The following is a 24,657-nucleotide window of genomic DNA, read 5'->3' as shown; positions in this document are numbered from 1 at the left end:
AGTGCTGAGTCTCTCTCTCTGTCACATCAGTATCATCAGCTTATCAGCGGCGCTGAGAGAGAGACTGTGTTATTGTCATTACTCTGTAAGTGGGTGGAGCCATGCTGCTTGCTTGGCCTCTAGTGTTCCCGCTCATCTACATTGCTCCTGCATGGGAGCCACTCCCCCACCAGAGTACCAAAACATTTTAATAAAAGTGAGTAAAAGAATTAATGAATGTGTAAAATCGCAAAATACATGCGTGCCATACTGCCATTATTTATGAAAAAAAATTCTGCCCCTTTAGTCTTGTTCAATCTTAATCCCTTCAGCTTCGGAAAGTTTTACCCCCCCCCTTCACAAATAGCACTTTCTTTTGGCGGTATTTGATCACCACTGCGGTCTTTATTTTTTGCGATATAAACAAAAAAAGACTGACAATTTTGAAAAAAAAATGCAATATTTTTTACTTTTTGCCAATATGTATTTTGTTACATATTTTTGGTAAAAAAAAATCACAATAAATGTATATTGAATGGGTTGCACAAACGTTATCCCATCTACAACATATGGAATAGATTTACAGCATTTTTATTTATTTTTTATTAGTAATAGCGGTGATCGGTGATTTTTTAGCAGTATTGCAACATTGTGGAGGACAGATCGGACAACCTACTTTTGACACATTTTGGGGACCATTGTCACTGTACTAATGGTACTGGCTGGAAAGGGGTTAACATCAGGGGCGATCAAAGGCTCAACTGTGTCCTTAGGGGGTGCTTGCTAACTGTGTGGGGGATGGACTTACTAGATGAACAGAGTGATCCGTGTTCCTGGTTAGCAGGAACACAAGATCATTCTGTTCATCTCTGCCTTGTTTATATCAGCAGACCGCTGTTTTATCTCTGTGGGGAGCAATTGCGGTTGGCTGGCGGACATCGCTTCCACCAGACCCACTGATTGACTCCCCCTCTGGCCAATCAGCACGCGTGCCTTTGCTGGCTAATGCACAAAATGGCGTACAGGTATACTTAATTTTTTGGCAGTGCCCCTTTCCGAGACTAGACTCTGGATCCATCCCTGGTTGTTTGGTTAATTTGTAATTACAAATTCTGGGCCTGATTCCCAAAAGAGATACGCAGGCGGAACTGCTGTTCAGCCTGCTTATCTCTGTGCCTAACTTTGGAAACGATCCTCAAAAGGCTTTTTCCAAAGTTAGGCAGAAAATCTGACATGTGTAAGACACTTACACGGTCAGATCTTAGGATGCAGTACCGCATCCGCCGCTGGGGGCATTTCTCATTGAAATGCAGCTTTGAGTATGCAAATGAGGACTTAAGCAGATCCACAACGCTTTTCAGCACTGTGATTTCTGCGTAAGTTCCGATTTTGCTTGCGCAAAACTAGGGCTGGTTTTACAATGTGGAAAGTTAGTCACACCTTGTAAAGGCCCATTCAAGCGACGGCATTTGGTATGCATTCCTGAGGGAGAACTCCACAGCAATTTTTAAATTCAAAACCGGCATGGGTTCCCCCCCAGGAGCATACCAGGCCCTTAGGTCTGGTATGGGTTGTAAGGAGACCCCCCCTACGCTGAAAATTCGACGTAGGGGGTCCCCCTACAATCCATACCAGACCCGTATCCAAAGCACGCTACCCGGCCGGTCAGGAAGGGAGTGGGGACGAGCGAGCGCCCCCCCCTCCTGAGCCGTGCCAGGCCGCATGCCCCCACCCCAGAGCACCCTGTCCCCATGTTGATGAGGACAGGACCTCTTCCCGACAACCCTTGCCGTTGGTTGTCGGGGTCTGCGGGCGGGGGCTTATCGGAATCTGGGAGTCCCCTCAAATAAGGGGCCCCCCAGATACCGGCCCCCCACCCTAAGTGAATGGATGTGGGGTACATCGTACCCCTACCCATTCACCTGGAGGCAAAAAGTAAAAGTTAGTAAACACACAACACAAGGGTTTTTAAAATAATTTATTAGTCTGCTCCGGAGGCCCCCCTGTCTTCTTTATTAGCTCTAATACCAGGGGGGCTTCTTCTTCCGCTCTCCGGGGGTCTTCTCCGCTCTCCGGGGGGGTTTCTTCTTCCGCTCTCCGGGGGGGGGCTTCTCCGCTCTCCGGGGGTCTTCTTCTCTCTTCGCCGCTCTCCGCTGTTGACTCGGCGAACCCCGGTTCTTCTGCAGCTGTCCGGTGCCTTCTTCTTCAGCGCTGGCTGCCTGCTATCTTCGTGTGTTAGCTCAATTACTAGCAGGCAGCCAACGCGGTCTTCTGTGACGTCAGGTTCTTCTCTTCCCTTCTTCCGATGTTGACTCGTCGCCTCTTGTCACTGCAATGATGGAAGCGCGCCTTGCATCCCATTTATATAGGCATCACCGTCCCATCATGCTCCGGTAGGTACCCACGTGGTGGGTGCACGTGGGTATGCACCCACCACGTAGGTACCTGCCGCCCCCCTGCCCCAGTGCACCCAACCCCCCCATGTTGAGGGCATACGGCTCAGGAGGGGGGGGGGGGGCGCTCGCTCGTCCCCACTCCCTTCCTGACCGGCCGGGTAGCGTGCTTTGGATACGGGTCTGGTATGGATTGTAGGGGGACCCCCTACGTCGAATTTTCGGCGTAGGGGGGGTCTCCTTACAACCCATACCAGACCTAAGGGCCTGGTATGCTCCTGGGGGGGGGAACCCATGCCGGTTTTTTCTTTGAAAAATGGCATGGAGTTCTCCTCACTTTAGTGTCCCGTCGCAATCCACAAAGCCCGGCGTCAATCGCGCGCTGCACGTCGGGAAAATTACGTCACACGCATGCGCAGTACGGCCGGCGCGGGAGCGCGCCTCATTTAAATTTTAAACGCCCCCCGGAGAGGAGGACCGCCTTGCGACGGAGGCACTTAAGTTACACGGCCTGAAATTTCTAGGTAATTGCTTTGTGGATCAGGCACTTAGGTAGAAATTTTAAGTCAGTGTAACTTAACTGCTGAAAGTTAAGTTAGCCAGCTTTTTTGGGAATCAGGCCCTCTGTTTCATCAGGGACCAAAGGATTTCAATGAAGGGGTGTAGGCCTGGTCCTTTAAGCCACTCACCCTGGGCATCGCAGCTCATCTTCTTCTTCCTGACAGTGATTGACACGCTGCAGTGAGAAGGAAGGGAAAGGAGGACTTTGACTGGCTGCATCAGTGGTTGAGAAGTTAAAGTAAAAGTCTTGTTTTTTTTTTTAAATAACAAACATATTATACTTTTTCCAGATCCTCCTCTTCTCCGGGTTCCTCGTTGGCGCTCCTGGCCCCTCCTTCCTGCCAAGTGCCCCCACAGCAAGCAGCTTGCTATGGGGGAAACCGAGCCAAGGTGCTGCTCTGTGTGTCCATTCAGACACAGAGCCGCAGCTTGGCCCCACCCTCTCTCTCTCCTCATTGGCTCACTGACTTTGACAGTGGCAGGAGCCAATGGCGCCTGATGCTGTCTCAGAAAATGAGCAGGGAGAGTCCTCGGACAGCCAAGTCTCTTGTGCAACATCGCTGGATCTTGATGGGGCTCAAGTAAGTATGGTGGGGTTGAGGGGGGTTGCTGCACACAGAAGCATGAGAGCAGAGGCTCTTTTTGTTCTCTCCCTCCTCACTGGATCAGAGACATCAGCAGGAGCCATTAGCTCCTGCTGCTGTCAATCACAACCAGTGAGGAGGGTGCAAGGGTGGGGCAGAGCCGTGCTTTGTGTTTCTAAGGGCTCACAAAGCCAGCTCAGGAGCCAGCCTGCACGAGTGCTCCTCTAACAAGCGGCTTGCTATGGGGTACTGTGCAGGGGGAAGAACACAGCAGGTGTATAATGTGTGTTATTTAAAAAAAATTGTAAACCTTTACAAGCACTTTAAGTCTGCCCTTAGCAACAGGAGGAACATGTATGGCTACGGATATTGGGAACCACTCACCAGAGCCAGAGCAACAGGAGAAAGCCGCTGTGTGGAGAGTAAGCATAATAGACAGGAGAGCAGGCAGGAGAGACTAGGAAATGCAGGGAGAGATGGAGAAAATAACTGTGCTAAGTCTGTGTAATAAAGTGTTTCACTCTCTATATGCTTGTCTTTATCAGAGGGTGGTGTTGGATTCTCGGAGGGAATGTAGGGCTCCCGATTATCGAGAACAGTGGGGAGGGATGCACTGAGAGGTGTTTTTCTAGAAAGCTCTAGGTGATCTCCCAAACATGACCTACCATTGGGTGAAGTTTGAGAGCGAAAGGGATGGGAGTACTGAATAGGAGAAGGAGAGCTACCTTTTGTTTTATTATTCATTCTAGAGCACTTTGTCCCCCAGAAGAAGACCATAAATGACTAGGTCGAAACGCATTGGGGCCTCTAGTATGTTTATTATTGTAATGTAATTTTTCATATATTCATGTTCACATCGCTTTACTATGGTATATGTTCTCTAGCATTATGACCAGAGCTCATGTTTTAATGTCAACAAGTGTTTCTAATTTTTCTTCATAAAGACCCTATTTATTACACCTAATAAGTTGTAATACTTTTGCTGCTTTAAACCCCCGTTGGGGAACTCCTCTATTCAAAAATCTTTTTATTGTTTTACAAAAATTGGCTACTTATTTATTTTTACCACAATAAGGTTAAATATTTCATACCACCTCTACTGCTGAAAGGCATGCAATAATGACTGATAGATCCACAATAAATTGTAGGTTTCCAAAACAGTCTGGATGTGGCTGACCTCCCTTCCTGACAAAATATGAATTGTCAGTGCCTGTGTATATACAATATGCCTTTGTTGAAATTGCTTAGGTAGCATGAAAATGTCACAGTTTAAATATGATACAGTGCTTGTGGGTTTGGCAAAGAATAAATGTGGGATTCAGAGACTGGCACTGTCAGTGCCAAATATCTCAATGGGCTACCTAATAATGTCCCTATTGTTTTATGAGGTTTCAGTGTAGACAGATGGATGGCCCATATGTCTACTATATACAGATGTCTGTACTAATGAGGAAGACAGATCTTTCATTAGGGACTTTAGTAGTTATGGTTGAAATGAAAGGTATTTATGTCACTTTAGGGATAAAACAAGCATGCAAATCTATTAAAAAAAATGTATTGGATGTTAAAGTGTCAATGATTTTTGTTCTTTCCCCTTTTTAATGTAATACAGTAGCATGACATTGTTTTAATAGATGTACAGTATGTCACACAGAAAACTATTTGTGGGTGGTAGTAATGTGTAAGGCTTATATAAACTGTACACCAAATGTGTCTCCAAATATGTCTAGTAGTATTTGTCGTGCCAGATATTTTTTATAGTATAGCAATGACGCATATGATGTTATAAATACAGTAGTAACTAGGCACATTAATCTGAAGGAATAGATTGAACATTGGAGGCCTTTTGATATTTGATATTTTTTGCCTATTTTTATATGTCCTGTTGCTCTTTTCTCCTTTTTTTGGGGAAGGATGTCCTTTAGAATAATTATTAATTATCTTTAGTACCGTAATTAGTAATGCATTCTGCCTTCAGGTAGTGCGATATCAGCTGCAATTATTGTTGCAGCAATACACCTATCAATTAATATTTTAATAATTCTTATGCCGCGTACACACCATCACTTTATGTGATGGAAAACCATCGTTTTACACAAGGCTCTAGCAAAACGAGGTTACGTTCACCACTTTTTTCCATTGAAGCTCGCTTCATAACTAGCTTCTGGGCATGCGCGGGTTTAAAAACATTGTTTTAAACGTCGTTTTATGCTACACACGGTCAGATTTTGTGAAACAAAAAACAACGTTTTGAAAAACGACACATAAAATTGAAGCATGCTTCAATTTTTTTTGTCTTTTTTCACAAGACATAAAACGATGTTTTCCCCCACACACGGTCATTTAAATTGACGTTTTTAAAAATGTTGTGTTTTTTTTTCATCACATAAAGTGATGGTGTGTACGCGGCATTAGACATAAATTTGATCTTACCTCCTGATCTTTATTTATAAATTTATAAATTTTATATATATGTACAATTTTTAGTATTAAATGGATTTCGGAATGTTATTGAGATATACAATATGTATTTAATATACTTATTATACATTAAATATATCTTATTATACACATATAGAAATAAGATAAATGATATATTTCAAACAGTATTTTTTAATTGTATTTTTATATATATGTCTAAACATGATATAAGTTAAGATTGTAATGATCTATGGCTTAGTATCGGCTATTATTAATTTGACGTTGGAATACTGACAACGTAAGAGTAAAATATAGCCTTTGCCACTGTGCACCTTTTAATGGAGTGGTTGGCGACTCACAATGAGTTAATTTTAATTGTGAATTTTACAGATAAATTCCGGGACGCTGTGCCGTAAGACCACGCCTTTTGACAAAGTCGTAATGACGAAATGTATCAAGTAGTGATCTTACAGCGACCAGAAATTACGGAACTGACGCTGTGCATTCCAGGAGTAAACTGGAAAGAGGAAGTGCTGTGCGTCTAGGTCATTACGATCTCCACCGAAGCATCTTCGTCTTTATCTGGCTTTTAATAGGAGTGATTCGCTGAATGCTTAAAACTGACACTGGGCCCTTGACAATGACACCTTTGATTCAAGATGCTGTGTTCTATTTGGCTCCACTTCTCCGCCTCTGATACTCTGACCAATATGTTACCACTCCCAATACGATCATCCTATCTTGTGACCCTATTACTGGGCTGGTCGAGGCATATACCTCCAGATGTCCCTCCCCACTGTCCTCCTGTGACCCTACCCCGCAAATGTTTTCACAGCAGCCCTCATGCTCTTCCCCCACTGTTTCCTGCCCTTATCTGCTCTATCTTCTTTCCTTTCCTCTTTTTCCCTTTCCATGACCTTCTTTGGGTCGTTCATCTTTTCTCTTTTTTTTTTTTATTTACTTTGAATTTTCCATATGTTACCTGATCGGAAACAATGACACCCACCTGACGGGAGTCGTTTTTTGCTCCTAAGGACGACCGATTATGTTCATTACTTCTTACAAGGCATCAGGAGTTATGCTATGGGCGATAGCCATTGGGCTGACTCAAGTTACGTGTTTGATCACGATTGTCACTTTTATGTACCATTGATTATTGTTTCCTTTTGTATTTTTTTCTTTGTGTATTGTTTATTACGCTACCAATAAATATATTTTCAACTCTAAAACTGACACTGAGCTATACTATCACTTTGGAACCACTATAGTGTCATAGAATATTGAATTTTAAATTGAATAACTTAAAAAAAGGTCAAACGGAATTAGACTATGTGGAGTCTTTCTTCCCATGTTCCTGGATTTCGGAGGCTTACCAACGTGGGTCTGATCGAGTATACGGCAGTATATTGATGTGGATTGAGGCTTGATATCCTTACTGTTCTGGTGAGTTTAAACCTCGGTGGGGTGTGTGGAGCACGGTGTGGAGGAATTTGGTGAAAGGTGCACGCATCATTAACAAGTTTAAAGACCACCATCTGTGTCCACTAGAGAATTTTCTTCACCACCATCTGCCTTTTTTCTGTTATTCAATGGTTATTAGGCATTTATGGTGATGTGCATATATTAGTCAGTAAATTTTTATTAACTGACAGGAGCGCCGCTTTGATGAATATCTGCTACTGGTTGACAGTTTGAACTATTCATCTTATGTGTTAATAAAGGGCAGCTGGTTACTCTGGTGGTTGTCAGTCTAGGCATGTGATTACCGCTTTGGAGTCATGTACGTATATAAATAGGGGCAGTAATAGTCAAAATGGAGGATTCAATAGCTATTAGTAGGCCAGGGGAGAAAGTAAAATAATCTAGGGCAGCCTTCTCAACCTTTTTACCCGGAAGGAACCCTTGAAATCATTTTCAGGTCTCAGGGAACCCCTGCTAAATAATATATATATATTTTTTTGAGGGCGGCGGAGTGTATTTGGCCCGGCGTATCCCCGCGTATCTCCAAGGGGGCGGCTTCTATTTAAATTAAGCGCGCCCCCGATTCTAACGAACTGCGCATGCGCCGGGCTTAAAATAGCCCAGTGCGCATGCTCCAGTTCTCAGCGTAAAACGTCAATGACGCCGACGTGTGCGTCATTGACGTAAAGTCGTATTCAACGACGTACCCGACGGGAAAACACGACGCTGACCCGACGCCATACTTAACATGGCCTACGTGGGACTGGCGTAAGGTTACCCCTCATATAGCAGGGGTAACCTTACGCCTACGCAAACGACGTTAGCGACGGTTACGCGACGCAAATTTGTTCGGGAATCGGCGTATCAGGCTCATTTACATAAACAAATGAGACCTGAACGTAAACGCCACCTAGCGGCCGGCGGAGTAATTACATTTAAGATCCGACAGTGTAAGTGACTTACACATGTCGGATCTTCAGTGTATCTATGCGAAAATGATTCTAAGAATCACTCGCATAGATACACTGGCCAAAAAAGAGAGATACGATGGAGTATCCTGAGATACTCCATCGTAACTTTACTCAGAATATGGCCCAACATTAGTATTTCGGCCTAATATTGCAACGGTTCATCAGAATACATTGCACATGAATCCATGTATGAGGGAGACTAGGAAGAAGAGGAAAAAACAGGAGGAAGGAGAGGCGAGTAAGAAATGGGGGGACCTCAGATAGATCACAGGGAGGGGGGGAAGGAGGAGAGCGGATAGTAACGCAGTAACGCTTGCTGTTATCTACCGGTCATGACACATTAGTTTGATCAGCAAGTTGCGTAAAACAAATAAACAGCAAGTTGTGTAACATAAATAATAATAACGGTCAAAAATAAAACATAGACTACACTAATGGCCAGTGAATAAATGGCCCTTATATTGGTGATTAATAAACAAAAAAACACCTTTACATTTGTAGCGCTACCCCTGGAGGAGCCGCTGGTTAAATTTAGGATCGGCGTACTTAAGTTACCTCTGTGATGTGTCTAGGGATGATGACGGCAATGAGAGCAGTAATAGAATGTCCAGACTGTTGGTTGACGTTTTCAATGCTTTATTTTTCCGGTCAACAAGACCAACATGTCAACTTGAGGTAGACAGGACAGGTTGGTGAAAGAAGAATGAACTTTGCAGAATCAGGCTATGGATAAGCAAAAGCAGTCCTGCTTTTACAGCAACTCTTTTCCTCGTGGTCACTTCAGCCGAAGTGGGTAAAGTGCCCCCGGACAGGTTCCTCTCACGAACCTGGCAGCCAGAGCGCCACTTAGAACTTCTGGGAAAAAACAAGTCTCTGCCACATTAAATTTTGGGTTTAAAGATGAGACCTCTGCCACAGGCCTAGTACTTGAAAGTTTGAACGGTAGAGCGAATCCTCCCAATGTATATTTTTGGGGTCACCGACTGACAGTCTGAATACAATCTGTCAGTGTCCGGTCACCCAGATCCCCGATGGTTCGTTAAAGCCCTATTGGATCACCTGCCTCTGGGTTCTCCTCAGACCGATCCTCCACCGAACAGCACCCAGCTTGGGATCTTCTCAATAGAGATGGGGGACCCAGTAAGTCACTGGGGCCCCTTTGTTGCATCAGTTGCTCTGGGCCTTAGGAGCCCAGAGTCAGGAACTCCGCGTAGCACGTGCGCCCCGACCTGGTAGGCCATAACGCCGGGGCCCATGATGTGCGCACACCCTAAAGGTGGGTGCCGCACCTGGAACCAGGAACCCGCGAAGAACCCAAACCAACGGCTTCCGCCACAGAAATACCCCTCCCCGGCATGCACAGCGAGGTCCAACTATTCTCATTGGCTGCTGGAAAAAAGTGGCTCCGCCTGGACCCCTCTGGCGCCATCTGCCGTCCAGAGATGAAACTGCCTCCCTGGACGCACCGACTGGTCAATCCAGGACAATCCAGGATTGGCGACAGCCAAATTTAACAAATCAATGAATGAGAGCAAGTAACTCTCTCATTCCCCACTAAATTTAGTATAGCACCTGTACTGAAAAGCACACAGGCGCTACACATTAGTGGTCAGTGTAGAAATATTCCTTTATGTTGGATGTCAATGGAAAAATGTTCTCTTCAATTGGTGATCATTGTAGAAAGAAGATAAATCCGCTATAACCCAAGGAACCTTTAGCTACCTCTGGAGGAACCCTTCCACAGAATTGGTTAAGAAATCATGATCTAGGGGGCAAACAAGATCATGATGGCAGCCACACCAAAGAAAACTTGTTTTTGGCCCTTTTTGGACACATTTTTTCTATATACAAATTCTAATATGTGTGAAAGAATTCTCTGTGTCATATTATGTTAGTGTAGCGCTACCCCCGCAGGAGCCGCTGATTTGTTGTTGGGATCAGCATATTAAGTTACCTTGATGTGGCCCAGGGGTGCAGTTGTAGAATCAAAGTAGTGAGCGAAGGTCCAGACAGTGAATAAAGGGTTTTTCCAATGCTTTATTTCCAGGCCAACATCAACATCAAGTGGGAAGAAAAGGGTGATGAAGAGAAAGAGAGAACCTTGCGGTATTAGACCTCGATATGAACCGAGCAGTCCTGCTCTCAGTAGTATCAAATTGTGATTCGTCGCCACTCTTTCTGAATGGGTGAAGTGCCCCCGGACAGACCCCTCTCACAAGCCTGGCAGCCGAGGTGTCACTTTGGATTTCTGGGAGGAACAGGTCTCTCTCACAGACCTGGCTCTAGGGCCTCTGCCACAGGCCAGTTACTTTAAGTGAGCTACATGGATGAATGGAGCGAATCCTCCCAGTAGGTTTTAGCATAGGTCACCGGATGACAGCAAAGCATACCTGTCAGCATTCCGGTCACCAGATCCCCGATTGGTTCGTTCAAGCCCTGTTGGACAACCTGCCTCCAGGTTCTCCTCAAGCCGACCCCCCAATCGAACGGCACCCAGCCTGGGATCCTCTTAATAGAACTGGGGACCCAGTAAGTCACTGGAGTCCCCTTTTACCTCCGGATGAGGTTCTGTGTAGCTTGTAATTTTGGCCAGGTAGGACGCGCCGACGGGGTCCATGGTTGCGCGCACCCTAAAGGTGGATGCCGCACCTGGAACCTGGACCCCGCGAAGATTTTGAGCATATGACCCCTGTCACAGATATACCCTTCCCCAGCATGCCCTGCGAGGGGAAAACTCCTCTGATTGGCTACTGGGGAAAACTTGCTCTGCCAGAACCCCTCTGGTGCCAACTGCTGGCCAGGGATGGTACCGCATCCCTGGAGCACAGACTGACTACTGACAACTCTCCCATTGCCCACTAACTTTAGCGTAGTGCCCATACTGAAAGTAAGGGGGTGCTACATACTCCTCCCACTTGAAATGACACTGTCCCCAGTGTCCTAAAGCATTCGAGCCCGAATGCTGGCCTGATACCTGCTAACCAGACAGAAAAAGAAAGAAAAGAAGGAAGGACAGAATTCACACATTGTATTACAATATTTAAATGGCATAAGACATACAACATACACAACCCTATCTATCTAGCTGCCCATTCTCCGCAGTGTTGATAGTAGGTGGGTCCAGAAAAAAAACCTGTAAAGGAAAGATAAGAAGCATACAAAAATATATACAGTATTATCAAATCATTTCTTATATATTTACAACCTCCAAGGTCAGGATTGAAGCTGTGCACTCGGGCCCGAGCGCAAAACCTCCTTCCCTCCCAAGGAGTCCTAAGGTGTAAGTGCTGTAGGAGAAATACTCTTTTTGCAAGAAATTCAAAACATAAAACTTTTTTTTTTTCCTGCAAGGTAACGGTGCAGAACACTGCCCCTAGCGGTCAGTGCGCTGGTACTGCGGCAGTTCAAAACTCAAAGGTGAAGAAGTAGCAGCAAAGGGAAGTGAGAAAAAAGGGAAAATTGTTATTTTCCTTGCTGAATTCTCCTCAAAGCTGCGATAAAGAAGTTTGCAAAATCCCACTTTAACTGACTGAACCCAAACCCCTCCCAAGAGTCCTTCACACGAAAGTTTATGTGGATCTGGAGGAGCAGGGGGGAAAGGGGAAACTGGGAGAAAAGTTCAAAACAGAGTGGGGGCAAAGTCCTTGCCCAAAACTTCTGCAAAGTTGACAGACCATGCAAAGCCTGCATATATTCTTTTTTTGTATTTTACTTGTAAAAACAAGGGTCAGGCAACCAAACGGTGTCTCCTCTAGGAGTAGTGGATTGCACTGTGAAGGTCTGCTCTTTTTGTCCGGGGGACTTTAACACAACCCGATCCTGGTAAATGTGTCGGCCCCAGCTCCAATCACGGAAACAGTCCTCAAAGCGTTTCCCCACACAAATAAAGGCGTAGGGGGTCTCACGTTCCCCTGGCGGGACGTTTAAACGACTCTACACAGCATCCCGACACCATTTCACTCTCTCCTGATCAATCTGGTAAAGGAGAGGGGGTGGCACATATGGGTATTCATACCCGTATTCAGTGGTAACCTTCTGAATCACCACACGCTGTAGACGAGCCAAATTAGGCAGGATCCACGGGTCTCCATGTCCTGACAACACCAAAGCGTCCGGTGCCCTTTTCAAAATAGGAGCAAAAAGGGGCACAGGGGTAGTGAGGGTAACAACAGACACAAAACTTGACTCACCGACTCCCCAGGTCAGGCGCGGGACGTTCTTGGGCGGCTGCTGGGACCATCGGAAGTGCTGGGTTCCTTGAAGCCCTGCAACTCTGGGAGATGGGGCTCAAGAAGATGATCACCGTCATTAATCAGAGAATCTTCCGGTGATAGATTAAAGTCCGTTAGGCGCCACTCTTCTGCTGACAGGGGACCGCAGGGTTTGGCCATTGCGGGGTCCCCCGGCCAGTCTGAGGGACACTGGGCAAGTAGGCCTCGACCGCGGCTGCAGGAGGCTGGAGTGGATCCTCCTCAGGTAAGGGCATCCCACACGGAGACCACTGTGGAAGTTGCAGTCGTCTCCGAAATGGTCTCGCCCTGAGTGCTCGTCACGTCCGATGAGCCTGTCACACTGGATAGGACACTTTCTAAGTCCGGGTTTTCCCCAAGGCTTACCTCCAATGAGGAAGGTGGTGAGGTAGCCGAAGGTAGGGTCAGAATGGACGATACTGAAATCACTTCGGGGTCCCGGACTTCTGGTTCCACGATCATCACCGACAGGGAGGGTTCCGGCCATACTGCTTCCTCCTCCGCGGTAAGGGTGGCGGTGATAAAGGTCACCCGATACTCCTTCGGAGCCTGTGTGGGTGAAATGGCCACAAACAAAAAGGCCCGGCATCGCTGGCATCGGGCAAAGGGCTGGATCTTCACCGACAGATCCCTGCAATGAAGACAGGTTAGGCCCAGCATCTCTGTCCCTCCACTAGACAGGAGGACGAACTGTCCCTGAGTAGACAGGCGGACGCCTGTATCAGTCACGGGCACCCCAGACGGTACAAATGTGCTGAAGGCCCCCGGTGAAATGGTGGGAGGCCTCAATCTCTGGGCGGCAACGCCCGGTTGTCGGAAGGCAGACATCACCACGCAGTTCTCCTTCTCTTTGATAGGTGGGCGGTGCTTTGCTGCTTGACGCGAATTCCCACTGCACGTCTCATGCAGGGGAGGGTGGCTCCTCCCACTTGGAAGAACTTGTCCGGACACGTTGTAGGCGCGTGCTAGGCCGCACGTACGCCCAAGCTTAGCGATGCAAGGTTAACCCTCTCGTAACCGGACAGTTCAAGCACACAACACCGGACACTCTTCGCTCCCCAATAAATGGTTACTCACTTTTCTTGTTGCCAACAGTGACGGCCGAATCCCGGGCGAGCCCCCACGTGTAGCGCTACCCCCACAGGAGCAGCTGATTTGTTGTTGGAATCGGCATATTAAGTTAACTTGATGTGGCCTAGGGGTGCAGTTGTAGAATCAAAGTAGTGAGCAAAGGTCCAGACAGTGAATAAAGGGTTTTTCCAATGCTTTATTTCTTTATTTCGGCCAACATCAACATCAAGTGGGAAGAAAAGGGTGATGAAGAGAAAGGGAGAACCTTGCGGTATCAGACCTGGATATGAACCGAGCAGTCCTGCTCTCAGTAGTATCAAATTGTGATTCGTCACCACTCTTTCTGAATGGGTGAAGTGCCCCCGGACAGACCCCTTTCACAAGCCTGGCAGCCGAGGTGTCACTTTGGATTTCTGGGATGAACAGGTCTCTCTCACAGACCTGGCTCTAGGGCCTCTGCCACAGGCCAGTTACTTTAAGTGAGCTAGATGGATGAATGGAGCGAATCCTCCCAGTAGGTTTTAGCATGGGTCACCGGATGACAGCAAAGCATACCTGTCAGCATTCCGGTCACCAGATCCCCGATTGCTTCATTCAAGCCCTGTTGGACAACCTGCCTCCGGGTTCCCCTCAAGCCGACCCCCCAATCGAACGGCACCCAGCCTGGGATCCTCTCAATAGAACTGGGGACCCAGTAAGTCACTGGAGTCCCCTTTTACCTCCGGATGAGGTTCCGTGTAGCTTGTAATTTTGGCCAGGTAGGCCGCGCCGGCGGGGTCCATGGATGCGCACACCCTGAAGGTGGATGTCGCACCTGGAACCGAGACCCCGCGAAGATTTTGAGCACATGACCCCTGTCACAGATATACCCTTCCCCAGCATGCCCTGCGAGGGGAAAACTCCTCTGATTGGCTACTGGGGAAAACTTGCTCTGCCAGAACCCCTCTGGTACCAACTGCTGGCCAGGGATGGTACCGCATCCCTGGAGCACAGACTGACCCAGTGGACTTTTCTGGAATGACAGGAAGTCTCAATTTAGTAAATTGTGAATGGGAGCAAACTAACTCTTCCATTGCCCACTAACTTTAGCGTACTGTCCATACTGAAAGTAAGGGGGCGCTACATGAGTGACTTGTATCTGAATCTGGACTAAAGTAACTCTTAGGTCTCAGTTACATTTGTGGTTGGGGTGGTAAAAACACATGGCTGAGCCCTGTTTTTACTGCCCCAACCCCTCTCCCTTAAGCTGCAAAGGCAGTGACAACTATTATGCCCACTGCCATACTTGGTGGGCAGTACTGCCTGTCAAACATGACTAATTCACAAGAATGTAAATAATGGTAACAAAGATAAATCCGCTCTTTCTGTGTTCCCACCACTGCGCTTATGAACAACTAGTGATAATCAAATTGACAGTGAAGCAGCTACTTTTAAAAAATCAAACTGTGAAAAACATATTCTAAAACCCTAAAATTAGTGTAATAAAATACAGTCCTGATCAAAAGTTTAAGACCACTTGAAAAATTGCAAAAAATCATATTTTACATTGTTGGATCTTAACAAGGTTCCACGTAGAGCTTCAACATGCAACAAGAAGAAATGAGAGTGAGACAAAACATTTTTTGAGCATTCAATTTAATAAACTGAAACAGGCTGTTTTTCAGCTGATCAAAAATTTAGGACCACATGCCTTTAAAAGGCCAAATCTGTGCAAAGATGTGGATTCATTGTCATTTTCTGTCAGGTAGTCACACGTTGTGATGGCAAAGACAAAAAAACTCTCCCTTTTTGAACGTGGTCGGGTTGCTGAACTGCATAAGCAGGGTCTCTCATCAAGACACTGGACGATCCTCGGCCCAAATTAAGGCCCTTACTGGTGCTGACTGCAGCCCCATAACCATCAGACGGCATCTGAGACTGAAGGGCTTCAAAAACAAAAAACTTCTTCAAAAACCTTGTCTCCTTGAACGCTACAGAACTGCTCGTTTGGACTTTGCAAGAGAGCACCAAACATGGGACATTCAAAGGTGGGAGAAAGTTTTATTCTCTGATGAGAAAAAATGTAACCTTGATGGTCCTGATGGTTTCCAACGTTACTGGCATGACAAGCAGATCCCACCCGAGATGTTTTCTACGCGTCACAGTGGAGGGGGCGCCATAATGGTCTGGGGTGCTTTTTCCTTCAGTGGAACAATGGAGCTTCAGGAAGTGCAGGGGCGTCAAACGGCCGCTGGTTATGTCCAGAAGTTGCAGAGAGCATTCCTCATGACTGAGGGCCCTCCAAAACTAGGTTTTTCAACAGGACAACACTACAGTACACAATGCCTGCAGGACAAGGGACTTCTTCCAGGAGAATAACATCACTCTTTTGGCCCATCCTGCGTGTTCCCCTGATCTAAATCCAATTGAGAACCTTTGAAGATGGATGGCAAGGGAAGTTTACAAAAATTGACAACAGTTCCAGACAGTAGATGGCCTTCGTGCGGCTGTCTTTACCACGTGGAGAAATGTTCCCACTCACCTCATGGAAACACTTGCATCAAGCATGCCGAAACAAATTTTTTAAGTGATCAACAATAACGGCGGAGATACTCATTACTGAGTTCATGTTTGGAAGTTGGATTTCTGTTTTGGGGGGGTTTAGTTTTTTTTTTTGAGGTGTGGTCCTAAACTTTTGATCAGCTGAAAAACAGCCTGTTTCAGTTTATTCATTGTTTTCATTAAATTGAATGCTCAAAAAATGTTTTGTCTCACTCTCATATCTTCTTGTTGCATGTTGAAGCTACTTGGAACCTTGTTAAGATCCAACAATGTAAAATATGTTTTTTTTGCCATATTTCTAGTGGTCTTAAACTTTTGATCAGGACTGTATAAGCAGCGCTGTAAACAATGTAAGATAAAATATCCGTTATCACAGGTATTCAAAAATAATGCTAATGTCCATAAACATCAACATGTGACAAAAATGAATATGTGCACAAATTCCAAAATATATATATAAATGTGTTTAAATATTAATTAAATATAAGTCCATAAAACACATCAAGTAGGTTTGTGAAAAAATAATGATAATAGCTTCCAATCTTCCACCACACCCGGTGTCAGTGAATCCTCTCCCGTCAGATGCAAAGCTCACCAACTCAAATTGCCTTACACTCTCAGAAGAAGAAACAGCGGGGAGGTGGTGAGCGATCAGTTGACACCTTGGGTCTGCTGTGCCCAATATACTCGGTTTTCGGTTCATCTCTGAACGAGTGTTTGCTGTGCAGTGTATTGCTCTATTTTTTGAGATTCATGTGAGTGCTATATTTGAAGATTTAAGTGTGTTATTAAACTGATTTTACGGTATCACGCTATTTTGAGCACTTTTTGTATTTACATGCGGAGCTTTCTGGCAGTGAATTGGTTGGAACTGGAAGTATCTGCTATACCTACCAGTGAGGTATTTTTGTACACGTTTACACGCCAAACACGAGAGTCTGATGCCGCGTACAGATTGTCGTTTTTTGTGATGAAATAAAACAACGTTTTAAATCATGAAATAAAACAACGTTTTTAAAACTTCATTTTCAAAAACGACGTTGCCTACACACCATCGTTTTTTCAAAATGCTCTAGCAAAGCGCGGGTTACGTTCAGCACTCTTTTCGATTGAAACTAGCTTCATAACTTGCTTCTGAGCATGCGCGGGTTTAAAAACGTTGTTTTAAACGACGTTTTGCCCACACACTATCATTTTAATTGACAAAAAAAACGACGTTTTGAAAAACGACACAAAAAATTCGAGCATGTTCGAATTTTTTTTCTTTCGTTTTTTAGAAGACATAAAACGACGTTTTCCCCACACACTGTCATTTTAAATGACTTTTTCAAAAACGACGTTTTATTTTATCACAAAAAACGACCGTCTGTACGCGGCATAAGGCAATTTGAGTTGGTGAGTTTTGCATCTGACGGGAAAGGGTTCACTGACTCCGGGTGTGGTGGAAGATTGGAAGCTATTATCATAATTTTTTCACAAACCTACTTGATGTTTTTTATGGACTTATATTTAATTAATATTTAAACACATTTATATATATTTTTTGGAATTTGTGCACATATTCACTTTTGTCACATGGTGATGTTTATGAACATTAGCATTATTTTTGAATACCTGTGAAAACAGATATTTCATCTTACATTGTTTACAGCGCTGCTTATATGTTATTACACTAATTTTAGGGTTTTAGAATATGTTTTTCACAATTCACAAGAATGGGGCAGCAATGTAACTGCCATACAACGTGCAGTGCAGTAGTATGTGGGTGTGATGCATTTGCCTATATGTCTCAGTTTAATGCTCCCTGCTAGCCATGTGTGTTAGAGGTAGAAAGGAATTTCATGTGTGATTCATTCCTCTAACAGGTTATTGAAGTGCTAATGTCCCCTCACTATTCTAAACGTTAATTGATCTATTGTGTTGTGTGAAGAAGATCTGTGTTTACCCTTAAAAGATGTGTATTGTATCATCAGGCTAAATGATTAGAGAAGTGGTATGTTAATTATTCTGATTGCTTCAGTGTAGTAATTAACTCCACTGATGTCTTTATCTAAAGAAATGTGTCTGCATGGTCGACTCCGACTGGTCTCCTATAATCTGTATGGGAAACCCCACTGTGTGAGGGGGGGCGTTCCTAACAGGTTGTAACCACATATAAGCTGAGTTTTTGTGTCATTAAACTCTCTTGTTCCAGCATTAAGCCTTGGCATGTGTGGCTTATTATGGCGATTCCAGGAGGGGATGTTCTTGTATGGGGAGAAGGGAATGCTTGACGGGGATATCATTCTAATACCGTCACAAATGGTTGGCAGCAGCGGGATTTTCCCTTCTATTCCCCTTTACACCCGGATTCCAAGCAGACACTGGAAGAACTACTGGAAGTTCGTGGAAGGATTGCTAGCAACAAAACCAAGCGGGTCATCATAGCAGAATTAATGGAGCTAGACCAGGAGGACGGGATTGCAGCAACGCCAGCAGTACAAGAGATGGAGAGACCAGTGATTCAGGAGGAGTTACCAACCAACAAGCTAATGAGAGAGAAGCTAGCTTGGTTCGGTCCGAACCCAACGCCGGATGTGGTGCTGAAAGTGATGGACCTGTTAGTAAACGCAGAGCTACAGGAGGCTAAACAAATAAGAGACGCAGAGCTACAGTTAAAACTGGCAGCAGTCCAACAAGCAGCCGCACATTCTCCAAACAGTGAGTACAGCACAGTAGACGCAAGGAAGATTCCGTTTAGCGCTTTTAAAGCTTTTGATGAAAAGGACTGTGAAATCGATAACTACCTGGCAGATTTTGAGAGACAATGTAACCTGCACCGAATAGCTAGAGGAGAGTGGGTTGCAATATTGTCAGGCAAACTGTCAGGCAAAGCTTCTGATGCTTTCCGGACCGTGCCAGATCAGGATATCCATAGCTACGCCAGGGTTAAAGAAGCGCTCCTGGCTCGTTATGCAGTAACCCCAGAGTCCCACCGACAGAAGTTCAGGGACTCACGCAAAACCACGAAAGACTCTTACGCGGAATGGGCATGCCAGTTGTCCCTGTCGGCCTCTAACTGGGTTAACAGCAGCCAGGCCACCACCGCAGAGGACATTTTGCAACTAATGCTCCTGGAGCAATTTTACAATCACATCCAGACGGATGTCAAAGATTGGGTGAGAGATCGCAGGCCCATGACTCTACCAGAGGCCGCGAAGTTGGCGGATGAATATGCGGATACTCGCAAGACAAACCAGGTCACACCACGGGTACAACCTCCACGACCAACGGTGCCCTCACACCCACCAGCCGCTAGATACCAACCTCCTAACAGACCGGTGACATCTAGCCCTCGCTATCCACGCCAGGAGGACAACGAACAACGCTGCTTCCGGTGCAAACAGCTGGGTCACTTCAAGCAGAATTGCCCCATGAACGACAACACCAGGTCAAATTGGTCTCAACCTGGGTACCGCCCACCAGCAGCAGCCCATTGTGTAGACTCGGCTTGGGATCTCCAGGAGCTGGGTCCGGAAGAACCATTGGACACCATTTACGAAGTCCTCACGGTACAATCTGGTATTACGGACAACAGGGAACACCATTGTCAGCTGGTCATGGGCGACAGCCATGAGCCGGAGGGGCCCTGGAGGGAGCTGGGCAGAAAGAGGCACAGCCGGCTACCCCCCAAGAAGAAGAGGTCCTGGAAGCCGTATAACAAGCTGACCTGGGAGGAGAAGAAGCGACTGGAGGAGAGGGAGTCGCAGTGGGCGTCCCAGATGCGGGCCGAGATGTTCGCCAAGGGCCCACCGGTGGCCCCTTACACCCCCACCCAGTTCCTGATGATGAAGGACCACGTGGAGAGCCTGCAGGACATGAGCAAGCAGGAGCTGATCCGTGAGTACATAGAGCTGGAGGAGTGCATAAGCCACATGGAGGAGGAGAACAACCACCTGAGGTCACAGCAGGCTGACCCCCCCAGGCTCCATGAACTGGAGATGGAGCTGGAGAAGCTCAAAGAGGAGAACCGGCGGCTGCGGAGGGAGCAGAGGGTGGCTGACCCAATGGGGCACTGATCTCCCCCCCCCCGAACTCTGAGCACCAGTGCTACAGCATTTCAACAAATATAACTTTTTCTTTTTATGAATCTCCTGTGATTGTCACTTCAGAGCCATAACCTGCCCCCTCCCATAGCGGGACACCTAGATGGCGGCGCACAGACCCATTCGCCGTCTTCACACTGACTTCTGGTGACTCTGCAGATCGCACAAAGACTTGGGGACTGACCGGCGTGTGATCTGACGACCCGGTGGCATACCTGAGTCGGAAGCAGTTGCCAAGGGAGGACAGTTACGCCAAACGGAGTTAACCTCGGACTAAAAGCTCTGAACCTGTCAACCCTACTGGACCAGGAAAGGTCCAACCGGGTTTGCCGGAGCAGGGAGAAAAAGGGGGGCCATTGTGATGCATTTGCCTATATGTCTCAGTTTAATGCTCCCTGCTAGCCATGTGTGTTAGAGGTAGAAAGGAATTTCATGTGTGATTCATTCCTCTAACAGGTTATTGAAGTGCTAATGTCCCCTCACTATTCTAAACGTTAATTGATCTATTGTGTTGTGTGAAGAAGATCTGTGTTTACCCTTAAAAGATGTGTATTGTATCATCAGCCTAAATGATTAGAGAAGTGGTATGTTAATTATTCTGATTGCTTCAGTGTAGTAATTAACTCCACTGATGTCTTTATCTAAAGAAATGTGTCTGCATGGTCGGCTCCGACTGGTCTCCTATAATCTGTATGAGAAACCCCACTGTGTGAGGGGGGGCGTTCCTAACAGGTTGTAACCACATATAAGCTGAGTTTTTGTGTCATTAAACTCTCTTGTTCCAGCATTAAGCCTTGGCATGTGTGGCTTATTATGGCGATTCCAGGAGGGGATGTTCTTGTATGGGGAGAAGGGAATGCTTGACGGGGATATCATTCTAATACCGTCACAGTGGGTTCTACTCATCAGGGCATTATAAGGACTTGCTTACACTTGCAGTGCCCTCTGAAGCGCAATTTGCTGTGGACTGCTCCTCAGAGGGTCTTTGACAGGTGGTGAAGTGTTGTATCACCCTCTTACCCAGAGGCGTTGCTAGGGGGGTGCGGGGGGTGCGGGCCGCCCCGGGTGACACCCACTAGAGGGGTGACACCATCCCGATTTAAAAAAAAAAAAAAAAAAAAAAAAATTATTTTTTTTTTTTTTTTTTTTTTTTAGCTGACATGTGGGGGCAGTCGGCAGTCGGCACACAGGCACAGCCCCCTCCTCTCTTTTTGTGTGTACAGAGGGGGAGGGGCCGAGGGGACCTTCTGTCCATGTGCCGTGGCACTGCCTGGGATGATCTGAGTTACTGAATGGGGAGGGGGGGTGTTTGCACCTGGGGGGATTTCACTGAAGGGGTGGGGGGGATGTACTAAGGGGGTGTTTGCACTGAGGGGGTTTTCACTAAGGGGGGTTTGCACTGAGGGGGGGTTGTACTAAGGTGGGGGGGGTGTTTGCACTGGGGGTTGCACTGAGGGGGGGATTTGCACTGAGGGGGGGTGTCTGCACTGAGGGGGTGTCTGCACTGAAGGGGGGTCTGTGTAACATGCAGGGGTCCAGAGGTGCAGGTGGCTGTGTAATGTAAAAGGGGTGCAGTGATGCAGGGTGCTGTGTAATGTAAAGGGGTGCAGAGGGCTGTGTAGTATAAGAGGGTCCAGAGGTGCAGGTGGCTGTGTAATGTAAAAGGGGTGCAGTGATGCAGGGTGCTGTGTAATGTAAAGGGGTGCAGAGGGCTGTGTAGTGTAAGAGGGTCCAGAGGTGCAGGGGGCTATGTGATGTAAAGGGGTGCAGAGGTGCAGGCGGCTGTGTAATGTAAAAGGGGTGCAGTGATGCAGGGTGCTGTGCAATGTAAAAGGTGTGCAGTGATGCAGGGTGCTGTGCAATGTAAAAGGGTCCAGAGGTGCAGGGTGCTGTGTAATGTAAAGGGGTCCAGAGGTGCAGGGGGCTATGTGATGTAAAGGGGTCCAGTGGTGCAGGGGCTGTGTAATGTAAAGAGGTGCAGGGTGCTGTGTAATGTAAAGGGGTGCAGGGTGCAGTGTAATGTAAAAGGGTCCAGAGGTGCAGGGTGCTGTGTAATGTAAAAGGGTCCAGAGGTGAAGGGGGCTGTGTGATGTAAAGGGGTCCAGTGATGCAGGGTGCTGTGTAATGTAAAGGGGTCCAGAGGTGCAGGGTGCTGTGTAATGTAAAGGGGTCCAGTGATGCAGGGGGCTGTGTAATGTAAAGGGGTCCAGAGGTGCAGGGTGCTGTGTAATGTAAAGGGGTCCAGTGATGCAGGGTGCTGTGTAATGTAAAGGGGTCCAGTGATGCAGGGTACCGTGTAATTTTAAAGGGATCCAGTGATGAAGGGGGCTGTGTAATGTAAAGGGGTCCAGTGATGCAGGGTGCTGTGTAATGTAAAGGGGTCCAGTGATGCAGGGGGCTGTGTAATGTAAAGGGGTCCAGTGATGCAGGGTGCTGTGCAATGTAAAGGGGTCCAGAGGTGCAGTTGTGGAGAGGGGTACACAGTAGTAACAAAAATATATTGAAGGATGCAGAGGTATGCAGGGGGCACAGTGGGGTGTTTTTACATTTTAACGTGGGGGGGGGGTGCCAGATATTGGATCTGCCCCGGGTGCCAAATGCTCTAGGTACGCCCCTGCTCTTACCACCTGTTTTACCCTAAAAATCCCAGGGTACATTATTTTAGGTGGTTGAACAGGCTATAATGAGGTGATATAATGTCTCCTCGCCACCTGTCAAATGCCCTTTAAAGAGTTATCCACAGCAGATTGCTCTTCAAAGGGCACCACAAGTGTAAATACGCCTTTAGAAAGTCTTGATGAACAGAGCCCACATACATGAAACACAGCATATTATACACCCACAAATAAGCATTAGCTATTATCAAGATTTTGCTTCAGAGTTATGTACTCGCTACCCCTTCTTTACATTTTGAAATTAGTAGACTAGGAATTGAATACTACCTGTGACCTTTGGTTTGTGCTCAATTGTTTTTCTATTCCCATATCTATAGAATCCTGATGTGACCCTTAGTTTGGAATTTGAGGTACAGGAAGATAGCATGCTTTATTTTATTTACAAAAGCAATTTCTCGGCTGATCCATGTGTATCAGCAGCAGAAAGTGGTCTATATTTATATTAGTGATTTAACTTACTCTTTCCCTTTATAGCTAACTACATGCTATTTGATTTTTAGTCCCAGCTCTCCAGTAACCTGTCTCATTATCTGGCATTTCTTGTCTTCCTGTCAATGCTTTTGTCGGCAAAGTCATCATTCAAAGACCTCTTGGGCCAGCTGTAAAGTGGGGAGAGAAAACAACATTATATGAAAACTGACAGCACCCAATTGACAGCTGACCTACAGTTCACGGCTGACAGAAGTTGCTTAAAAAAAGAATATTGTAGTGAAGCAATTACCTATAATGACATTGCTAGTTAGCGAGCTCCTGCATCTGCATACCTTTTATGGACCAGAGGAATTTATACATTTTTGGCTATGGGCCTATTGATTTAGCACTAACAGGAAACCAAAGTAATACATATATCATTTTGAGGGGACAAATTACTAGTTTACCAAAGTAATCCATACATTATATATATATATTGTAAAGGGTTAGCTTGGTAGCGGGGATGTGTGACCTCCTGAGTGGGTTCACTACACACTGAATTATACAGAGAGGCAGCCGTGGGTGGTTGAAAAATCAAGGGTTATGGTTTATTCTTCCATATTTCTGGAAACAAGTGCAAGCATCCAAACATCATAAACAAAACAAAACATAAAAAAAAACCCTGGCCACTTGGGCCGTCTACCTTCACAACACAGGAACCTACCTATGGAGTCTGGCACAGCCTACTGCTGGGCAGACACTGCTGGTCTTCCAGCAGAAAACAATAGTCTTTTTGATTTTCTTATCACACAGCAAAAATATCAACAACCACTTCACCTTCAGAAGTCTTCCTCAGCTCACTGCTCTCCTTAACTCAACAAGCCTCAGGATACAGCATTGAGTAGTAATCCTCTGGACAATTTATAGAGGCCTTAATTTCCTCATTCTGAACAGCTGAAGCTATCCAACGTCCTTAAACCTTTCTGGCTACCTCTGCAGCCGACACCTGATAGTAATTGGTGAATTTTCTAAACAAGGCAGAAATGTATCTCCCGTCTGTGACAACACCCCCAGATTTACCTGACTTCCTGTCACAATATATACATATCGAGAAAACCTGGAGTAGCACCAATTTTTAAAAAAGGACAAAGATACATCCCTGGGAATTACAGCCTAACATCAATTGTATGCAAGCTCTTGGAGGGGATGATAAGCGACTATATACACAATTTTAGTAATGACAATAGTATCGTT

This window comes from Rana temporaria, chromosome 1, assembly GCF_905171775.1.
Source record: "Rana temporaria chromosome 1, aRanTem1.1, whole genome shotgun sequence".
NCBI lineage: Eukaryota > Metazoa > Chordata > Amphibia > Anura > Ranidae > Rana > Rana temporaria.
This window is presented reverse-complemented; position numbering follows the sequence as displayed.